Consider the following 10,918-nt stretch of genomic DNA (forward strand, 5'->3'; position numbering starts at 1 on the left):
CTGGCATCTCCGGCCACAGATCTCTCTCTCCGCTGTTGCTGCTGCTTCTCCTGCCACTGCTGCTGCTGTCCTTGCCGCCGGTGGATCTCCTTCCAGTCCTTGCGGAGCTCGCGGTGTCCGTCTGGCTCCAGCCGAGTATTTTCCTTTCCCCTCATGTTTCCGCGTCTCCACGTCCGCTCGCTTAAATAAACAAAACCCTCCGCCCGTTCACCTCCCGCCCTGCCTCTGTTCATTGTTTGTCAGTCCAGTCCACAACCCGCTCCCAGGTGTGGGTAATTGGGGATGATTAACACAGATGGGATGCAATGTTGCAGCAATCACTAAAAACACCCAAACAGTTAAAAATCAACCTAAAAGCACCTAATCAATTAGAAAACATGCAATATAAAACATAACATAAGAACATTAAACATAAGAACAACATTACCACTCTGTGACATATCGCCACATTAGCATCTAAATGCTAAACCAATCTGGAATAAAGAGGGATGCTGACCAGTAGAGGTGGTTCACCACACTTTGCTTCCACAGTCTCACATCCTGGGTCGTCTTTCTCTTCCCCAGCTCTTCGATTTTCTTACCAGGTCATGGAGAGCCAAATAGACCCACATTTAAAATAGAAAAAAAAAATCCTGTAATATTCACTGTATACATCCCCAAAGATTCCCTTTTCCCATGTGCCAGGGGTCAAAGTAGTGACTGATTTCCTTTTTTTTCCTCCCGCAAATACTTCTGCACCCCTGTGTGGCGGTCAGTCACAACTTGCTGCACATTGACCCCCCTCTCCAAAAGTGTGCTCAGACTTCGCACAAATCCCTCCTTCTCCATTCGCACACTATTTCCAACTTCATTGCTCTGAAAATAAACATAATTCTCCATTGATCTGTGAATAATTAACCATGAAATGTATTGGAATCATCAGGTAATGTTGTACTTGTACGAGTTGGATATCAATAACTTTGTTTCTTTTGAGATCCATCATGGTGTAGCTGCCCTATTTGGCTGAGTGTCTTTCAGAAATGCGAGTTATTACTTAATTTACATTTGATAGCAAAGGAATAAAATAAATAAATTTAAACGTATTCACCAGGTGAATCAGCTCACATGTCACCACCAAGAGTCACAGGTCCAGATTCAGAAGCCTCCTGGATGAAATCAGCTTGCTCTAGATGCCATTGCCAGCTCACTGTTGGAATTAACAGCTTTGCCTGATGTCGATAGAATGTCTGCTTGGACAGTCCCTGCACATTGAAGGCACCCAGGAACTAAAATATGAAAAGTTACGTCATGAAATGAGAGATGCACAGACCTTATCAAAACTAGCCTAAACATTGTTGGCCTATACCTTAGAAATCTGGCTAAATGATGAGCCAGACTTTCTGGAAGATGAATTTCCGTCATGGTCCCTGTGTCACAAGACACACAGCAGCTGGGAGCTCTAAACTGGGTGGCTATATAAAAAACAAAGAAACAGCACATTTATAAATGTTTAAAAGAGCATAAAATCACATGTAACAATAATCTGCAAAACAAATTAAAACTAGAAGGTGATAATAAAATGTTAACTTAGAAGATTGTTAAAAATAATTCACTGTTTGGAACTATTCGAAGCTACATGAACCACGTGACTTCCGCATTCAATTCTTTCCATAGAAGTCTATTGGAGTGTCGTAACTCTCTCTACAGCTCTGACAGAACCCTGTCCTCCTCTTCCAATGATTGGACAGGAATTCGAGAAACGTGATTGGTAGCTAAGACTCATGCTGTCATTGGTTCCACCCAAGTTCCTCCCACCGAAGCTAGAATTGAGACAAAATTATTTGTAACACTGTAGATTTGAGGTTTGTACCTGTAGAATGAAATGTGTGTTTTGAGAGTTTTATTTCAAACATGTACATTGATTTTTTTTATTTTGGAAGTCTGCTAGGTAAAAACCGAAAGTTTCGTGTTTCTGAATGTCATGGTCTGTGCTGAGCTAACACCTGTTATGTGTTGAGTTTCTCTGTGTGCAGGTGGGTGTGTCCGGAGAGCAGCTGCTGTTGATCTTCTCATCAGTGGTCAGGGGATTTAAGGAGTGTCGGGACAATACATCAGCGCCGGATGATTATTCAGTATTGGGTAGTATTCTCGCCAGAACCTTGCCTGTCTTGTGTTATCTCCTGTTTACCTCGCTTCAATCATGTTAATCTGCCCTGTTACCTCCGACCTCCTCAGGTGCCTTCCATTCATCTGCCAACTTCCACCATCAAGCAAAAGACTCACCGGATCATCCTGCTCACCAGCCCGTCGCTCGCTAGAGCCCTGCACGGGCCTAAAATCTGAACCCGTGTCCGGCCCGGCCCGAGGGGGTGGAGCCCAAGCTCGACCCGGCCCGAAAAGGTTTTCAGGATTCTCTGGCCCGGCCCGAGCCTGACTTTTTTTTAACCAACTAAATGAAAACAAAGTGCGTCAATCCTGACCAATGTGTTAAAAGATGTGCAGGATCCGATCAATTTGTTTTTCCCTCATTTACAGTCACGGAGATGACGACACTGGCTCTGGTGGTAATCAAGTTAAATATGATCTCTTTCCAACAATTTTCACAAGAAAACAGAACAGTTAAAAGCAGGGCTTGTGTTGACCGGACAGTTCCCGTATTTGACCGTTTATTTTGACGGAGAAAGAATAGAAAGAATTACCCCGACGCATGCAGACAAACTGACATTTTATTCTACGCACATCGCAGATGTAGCTAAATCACCAAAGAAAAGATTCCCATCTGAACATCTGAGCTGCTCAGCGCAGCTTGCTGTCAGCGCATATGTGCACAGCGAGCTGAAGTTGTGGAGAGGGGTTTGGAGCGCGTTGCAGAACCAGAGCGCATGCGGGAAGGTTCCTCCCACTGAAGCGAGTGTTTTCCAAACCCTGTCTCTCAGAGAGACTTGTCACTTAGAAAATGTTCCCTGATTATGAAACTTTGGCTGAATAGCGCTTGTTCCTGTCTCCAATGTGGCGACGCATCCAGGAGCCGTCTGAGGAGAATCCCAGAATCTCACATCCTCGTCAGCTCAGGAAGCGCCTATGATTACGCACAAGCGTGATCCATCAACCCGGTCTCACAGTAAGACCGGGTTGGACCTGTTCAGGTTTACGCAGACAATCTTTACATAGAATTGACTTACAGATATAAAATTAATTCAGTAAAATATAAAGCATTTTATTTAAATATACATTCATTATTTTACAAGCACAGAGAGCCGCATCAGATTCAGATCAGCGGGAAGATTCCTCCGACTGAATTCAGTCGGAGGAATCTTCCTGCATGTGCTCTGGTTCTGCGACTGTCCGGTCAACACAACACAAGCCCTGCTTTTAACTGTTTTGTTTTCTTGTGAAAATAGATCAAATTAAACTTGATTACCACCAGAGCCAGGCGCCGTTATCTCCGTTGCTGTAAATGAGGGAAAAACAAATTGATCGGATCCTTTTCTGACCTTCCCCACCTACAAAGTTTAATTACAACAATCAAACGTGACAGAGCCTGGATTTGTATTCTGAACAGTCTAAACATGTTTTAAAAAGAAACGTATGACAAAAGTGGCACCTGCTCAGTAAAACCACCAACAGGGTGAAAAATACCAAAATATTGAAGGCAGAGACGGGCTACAACTTCTGGATCCACTTTATATAAATCATTTTATTGATTATCGTCTTATGAAAGATAACTTTTACGTACACGAGCGACCGGTACCAGCTGCTGTCACCTGTTGTGAGCAGCGCTCTGCTGTCTGAGGGTAGGCCCCGCCCACAATGCCGCGGCTGCTGTGGCTCCCAGTGTTTTGTTTACTGTGGGAAATGGGTAATAATGGCTCCTTGATGGGAACAGGTTGCCGACCCCTGGTTTAAGTGTTTCAAATTTTTTTAATGAATTTGATTAAAAATAAAGGCGCCCGGCCCGTGTCCGAGGTCATTACACAGTTGTTGGCCCGAAGCCCGGCCCGACAGCCCTCGGGCCGGGCTGACCCGAGGGCCTAGGGCTTCAGTGCAGGGCTCTATCGCTCGCCCCTGACCGCCTGCTCTCCAACCCCCACCTGCCATCAGTACACCCTGGACTCCGGTGCTCAGCTCCCAGCCATTTCCTCTGCCTCTCGCCCGACCAACTCAGCCAGCCTTGACATGCACTCCTCTCAAACTCTCCCTAACTACCAGGAAACCGTAAGGCAAACTCTCATTACCTTTTGTGCCCGTTGTCCTGCAACTACTCACTCTGGTTTTCTACTTCAGAACTTCATCAGAACCTCCCGAATCCCGATCTACATCTGCATCACTCATCCAACTTAAATAAATAATTTTTACTTACCTTCTGCCTGTGTGTGATTCTGCATGTCGTGGGTCAAAAAACTTCAACCCAACATGACACTGAATGAATGTTTGTTGTTACAAAAGGAGTAGTAAATGTGCAAAATAAAAGTTTGATTTTACATAATAAAAAATACGTACAAAATGAAAATTTCCTGTTACAAAACAAGAAATACATGTACAAATTGAGAATTAAAAGTTAGAAAACTAAAGTTACAAGTTACAAATCCAAAGTTACATGACATGAAACATGTTCCAAGTTACAAAACTTGGTACAAGTTACATTGAATATTGTCCCAATCCTAGCTCCACAGATGGCTGCCTATACTGAGCCAGGATCCTCTGGAGGTTTCTTCCTGTTAAAAGGGAGTTTTCCTCTCCACTGTCACTACATTTTTGCTTAGTATGAGGATTGCTGTAAAGACTCTGACACTAGTCAGTGACTTGATGCAACATGCTGGGTTCCTTATATAGGATTTTTTTTCCTGATTGGCTTAATGACCTGACCTGTATTGGAATGTTTACTGTATGAATGGCCTTGAGACGACTCTTGTCGTGATTTGGCGCTTTATAAATAAACTGAAATGAATTTTGTCATGACCAAATCATCTTAGGATGCATTTCCTGTTCCTTTTGAGCGCAGCAATCTGTACTAAATACCTTCACTAAAACAATTAGGTTATGGGTCAGAAGTATAGCAAAATGTAGTGTACTTGTTTTTTCGGGGCTTTTGACGACACCATTAAAAAAAAACTACAAATATTTTGTCTGAAAAACCACCAGCGGAATGTATGTGAGAGCCAGGTGTGTTTTATTCTCCTCCAGCAGGTGGCGGTAGTGCACCCATGGTCACCGACCACCGGAAAAAGCAGAAACCGAAAGCTGCTAACAGAGCTAGCTTGTTGTTCTGGTGTGTGAGGAGAATATTTGAGGCTCTGCAGTAAAAATGTCTTCACTTCAGTCTCTGGGAGAGTTGATCAGCTAAAGCGACTAACTGCTGCTGCTGCAGAAATCTTCTCACCAGGCTGTGGAAACTTTCTCCTCCTCAACAACTTGGTGGAGTTCTTTCCAGAACCAGAGAAGATATTCTGCGGTCTTCGTGACAATCGGAGCTCCAGAATCAGGTTGTGGGTGAGAAAAGCTTTTCTCTAGACTTCCTGCCCTCTGGATCTGCTGCTGTTCCTTTGGCCAGAACCAAAGCGTTGGATCTTTAATCTCCTGCGTTGTTCTGAAGCAGCATCTTAATCAGCTCTCCTGCTTTGTTTCTATTGCAGCTGTTAGCTAAACACGGCTAAAGAAAACCTGCTACCACTTCAGGATCATCCATCAGCTGGGACTGATTCATCGTGTGTTCTTCACCACCTGGACCTGGACAGCATGGACACAGGTACTGGTGGATGAATGAATATATTGTCAGTCTATTGTAACCCTGGCATCAGATTAAGTTACCACTTATTCAAAATAATAATAAATAGGCCAGACTCTAAGTCCATCAGGATTACCTTACAAATTACCAGTGAGTGGGAAATGAATAGCTGGATCCAAAGAATGAGCAAAAGAACACAGTTGCACCAGATTTGTAATTTTATATAGATATATGAAAATAGAACAAAAAATACAGCAGCTGCAATAGACATATAATTAAACAATTAGGCCTTTCCCCCTATATCAGTAAACCTAGTCAGGTTGAGCTCAAAGTCAGTCTTCTATTTGGTCGTAGTCTAGTCAAAAAGAAAGTCTCCTCGGTCTTGTAAAACTCAGGTTCAGTGGTCTGAGTGGTTACCACTGGAATGTTGGCTCAGTATAGAAGAATGATGTTCTCCTGATCGGGATTCAGTTCAGTTTGGGCACAGGCTCGCCATCTCCATCCGGAGAGAATCCAGGACTCCAATCCACTTCAGTCCCGTACCGAGCATAAAAACCTAGCCTGCACAACAATAATGCAATTATTGTTTACAGCTAAATAAAATTCTCTTCTCTTATTCTCACAGCTATAGCTTTTACAATCTTTTCTTTCTTCATCCTTCAAATTACCATAGTAACCATTTACATGCATGTACATTTCTTTTCTCAAAATACATTTTGGCAATACATGAAACAGTTTTTAACTCGCGTAACTAATAGTTAGAATCTTTTTTTTTTTTCAGTTTTTAACCAGTTTTTTAACAAGGATTATGATTAGCATGTAACCATAGAGTAATACAAAAATTACACAATAACAATATTATAATCAACAAAACTGACATTTAAGATCCACAATATTCACATTCATTTGGAAAAATAAAACAAAAATAATTATTTGTTCCCTTCTGTTAGCAGTATTACCATTAACATCCATTAAAATGAACTCATGTGGCTGGCCAAAGTCAATTAGCTTTAGTTAGCAGGTTGCTAGCAGAGCTTAGCAAGCACATGGCGTTAACTCACCAAGATGAGGTATTAGCGTGCTTGAAGCGCCAGCACAGCCACCTGGTCTCTCTAGCGTGGGCTCCACACAACCCACTATAACACATAACCTAAATTAGCCGTCTAGAAAACTCAAATACTTTTAAACTTCTGTTCTGTATAGCGACTCACCCAATAAAAGGTTTATACGGCTCGACTCAATCCCCTGAAATATGGTTCAGTGCGGCTCCTCTGCAATCTTCCTCCAGCTCTCCAAAGAGCAAAAAACGGCGCCTGAGTCGCTCACCTTGTAGGAAGGCGGGACTAACGCCACTCCAGGGTGTCCGCGGGGTTTTAAAAAGTATTAAAAAGTGATAAATAAAAATAGTCCAATTTAAGGCCATTAAAAGTGTTAAATTTGGTCTCAGAGGTATTATTTTTTCCAAATTAGGTATTATTTTTTTCAGACTATCAGGTGTCGTATTCTGAACATCGACATAGAAATATATTCCGAATTAAATGTTTTGAACGATTATAAAAACAAAACAAGCCGATTATTTGCTCTGCCCACTTGCGCTGCCCTGAGTTGCAAATGAAGCGCTCCTCCACAGTGTTGCCAACTTTGCGACTTTGACGCTATTTCTAACAGCTTTTCAGACCCCCTTCTTGACTTTTTAAATCTTAAAAGTACCTAGCGAACACCTCAGAAACATCTCTGGTAACCCTTAGCTACTTTCTGGATAACTGTCGTCGACATTTCCTGCAGGTTAGCTAAACACTCCGCCTGCGCTCCGGACCGTTCTTCAGGACATTAGGAAAGGGAATGATGTAGTGATGTGTCAGTCGCTAAAGAAACGGCTCTCAGAGCCGGCTCCCTGTTGGATTAACCAGAGTGAGTGACACACACACCGCACCTGCGGACTCCTGAGCCGCTAAAAACGGCTAAATGTGCGCGTGCGGCGTGCTAAACAGACGTGCAGCTTGCCCCTGATTGCTGTGAGACCGGGTTGGGGGGTGGGGGTGCAGCTGTGGTTGGGACAATTATTACATTAACTGATGGACTTGTAAATAAATGGTTTATAAATAAGGTAGAAATAAGTTCCTCACGCTGATAAATAATAACTAATCTCTCTGAGGACATGGTGCTAGTGCACGCTCATACAGCACATTGACATGACTAAATAAATGTTATGCAAAATTTTGTGAACATCAATGTATTTGTTATAAATGCCGCTGTATAATTCTTGCTGTCAGTATTTGCAAGATATTGGTATTTGGGTCTGCACTGGTTAGACTTAAATGAGTTAAATCAAGGTCTATAGCCCTTGGGTCATAAACTATGAGCTATAAGTATATTGGTCTTTTTATACTGGGAATCAGGAGTTATTTTAGTGATCATCTTGTTTCTTGTTTATTTTTGCCCTGAATGTGCCCTGAGCAGTTTTATGACTGAATAAAAATAAAAAAATAAAAATCTACATAAATTGAAACATCGTCTTAAATAATCGAGATCTCAATTTCAGTCACAATAATCGTGATTATTGTTTTTGCCATAATCAAGCAGCCCTACTTTAGCATATCCGGTCACATAATGATGACGTCATATTCAGTGGTCGTTCTGCATCATTTCAGGCCTCGTGGTCAACTGTCTGAAACGCTGAACAGAAGTGCCTGGCTTATTTTCTAAGTAAAATAAATATGTGCAATACGTTGTCAACATCAGTGAGTCTCTAAGTCTATTCTTTTTGTATGTTAAATATGTTAAAATATGTGTAAATAGGTTGCTGATTAACACTTGCAATTTAGTGTTGTGATGGTTTTAAAAAAATTCTGAAGGTAGTAAAAAAAAGTATTAAAAAGTAGTAAATTTTACTTAAGGATTGCTGTATATACCCTGCACTCTCAACAAATGAGAGGGCAAGTTTAACTCGACGGGAGCGCCAACCGGAATCAGGAACGAACTAAGGAATTACACTTCCGTCTTTTCAAACTAAAAATATTTTCCAAAATGAAAGCATGGAAGTAAGCTGATACAAAAATAAACTAAAATTAAGGCGTTTTATCTACTGGGTTACATTATGGTGGGACATTACAGTGAAATTATGAGAATGAGATTCAATCTTTAAAATAATGATCTGTATATGTTTAGCATTACTGGGGTTCTAAACCCCCCAAAGCGTTTTACATCAGTCATTCACTCATTCACAGACTGTTGTAGAACCTTGAAGTTTTAGGGTGAATAGATCTCTCTAATGAATGATTTTTGAAGCCAAATATAGTGGTCATGTGACTCGTTTTGATCCAAAGAATTTTTTGTTCTGAGGGGAGTTAAAGTCCCAAAGTCATCGTCACACACTGGTGAAGTTACGTCCTGCATTTGACCCGTCCCCATGGGGAGCGGTGAGATTAAGCTGTGGGAACTATTTGGTCTTCTGTCGGGTTTCAGTCTCTACGAGAATCAGTCAGAGACAGGAGAGGTTTTCATCTTGTTCACAACCTACCTTTGTTGTAGCGTCAGTCACACATCATCATTTGACCAATCACAGTTGGGGAGACAGCATGCTGCCGACACGACGGCAGCGGTGCTGACAGCACGTATGACTGCTGTTGCTTCAGCACGTCGCTGTGGTTTAGAGCTTAAAGGCCCAGTGTGTAAAAACATTTGACTCTTTAGCGCCACACAGTTCAGAGTAAGTATTGCAGCTCCGGTAGCCCACACTAGGGTTGGGCTGTTTTTCCATTCGCCCACCATTAGTCCAATAAATGATGATGGGCCGTGGTTTGTGCATGTGACTGGTTAAGGTATGATTCACTGACTGATTTGTGAACATAGAAGAAGTCTAAAAATGGATTATTTTATGGATGCGCGCCACAAATTAGAATTTTCTTTTTGTTAAACTCATTCGACTGGTGGATTGGTTCAGCGTCTGCAGTGATGCGGACGCTGAGCCGATCTGTCGTGGTGAAGAAGGAGCTGAGCCAGAAAGCCAGGCTCTCTATTTACCAGTCGATCTACGTCCCAATCCTCACCTATGGTCATGAGCTTTGGGTAATGACCGAAAGAACGAGATCGCGGATACAAGCGGCCGAAATGAGTTTCCTCTGTAGGGTGGCCGGGCGCAGCCTTAGAGATAGGGTGAGGAGCTCGGACATTCGGGAGGGACTCGGAGTAGAACCTCTGCTCCTCCGGATCGAAAGGAGTCAGTTGAGGTGGTTTGGGTATCTGGTCAGGATGCCTCCTGGGCGCCTCCCCGGGGAGGTGTTTCGGGCATGTCCTGTCGGCAGCAGGCCCCCGGGTCGACCCAGGACACGTTGGAGAGGTTACATCTCCAATCTGGTCCTGGAACGCCTTGGGGTCCTGCCGGAGGAGCTGGTGGAGGTGGCCGGGGAGAGGACGGTCTGGAGCTCCCTAGTTGGGATGCTGCCCCCGTAGGGATGGGTACCGAATTCAGTACTTTTTAAGGTACCGACCGAATTCCATTGTACCGACGAGCACCGATTCACGTCATTTCAAACGGTGCCTCGTTTCGGTACCCGTCCTTCATAACGAGAACTTGCCAAGACAGCTGCGCATGCGCAAGAGCGTTTTGTCGTCGCTCGCTGCGAGCAAGTTGTAAACAGAGCAGCATGGTAGAAAGAACGCACGCTAAAGCTTGGATCCACTTCACTAAATGTGATGGGTAACTGGGTGATCTGAGACACCCTCATCTTAATCTGCTCTGGTAGGTAAATATAATTAGCTTGATATGTTAGCTTCCGTTTCACTAATGGTGCGTTCGCTTTCTCCTCGGAACTCCGAATTCCCGACTAGAAGAACATGAACGCGATCTAAAGTTTGGCTTCACCTTACTAAATGTGACGGGTGAAGACGAAACCAGTGACAACGATCTAAGTGTGAGGCATCATCGTTTAAATCTGCTCCAGCAGTTAAATAAACTGTTTAAGATAACGTTAGCTTGGTTTGTTAGCTTCCATTGCTACCATTGTTATCAGCTAATGGTGCGTTCGCTTTCTCCTCGGAAATTCTAACTTCCCAGTAGGAAAAATCAAATGAAAAAAGACGGCAAAAGGAATGAAGATGCGCAGTAAATTTAGTTCACAGTAAAGATGTTTGCTTCAGTTTAATTATCAGCTTATAAAACTACAAGGACGATGTTAAAATACAAACAGTTGTATGTTATTTATTGTGATATTT

This window comes from Nothobranchius furzeri, chromosome 2, assembly GCF_043380555.1.
Source record: "Nothobranchius furzeri strain GRZ-AD chromosome 2, NfurGRZ-RIMD1, whole genome shotgun sequence".
In the NCBI taxonomy this organism is placed as follows: Eukaryota; Metazoa; Chordata; class Actinopteri; order Cyprinodontiformes; family Nothobranchiidae; genus Nothobranchius; species Nothobranchius furzeri.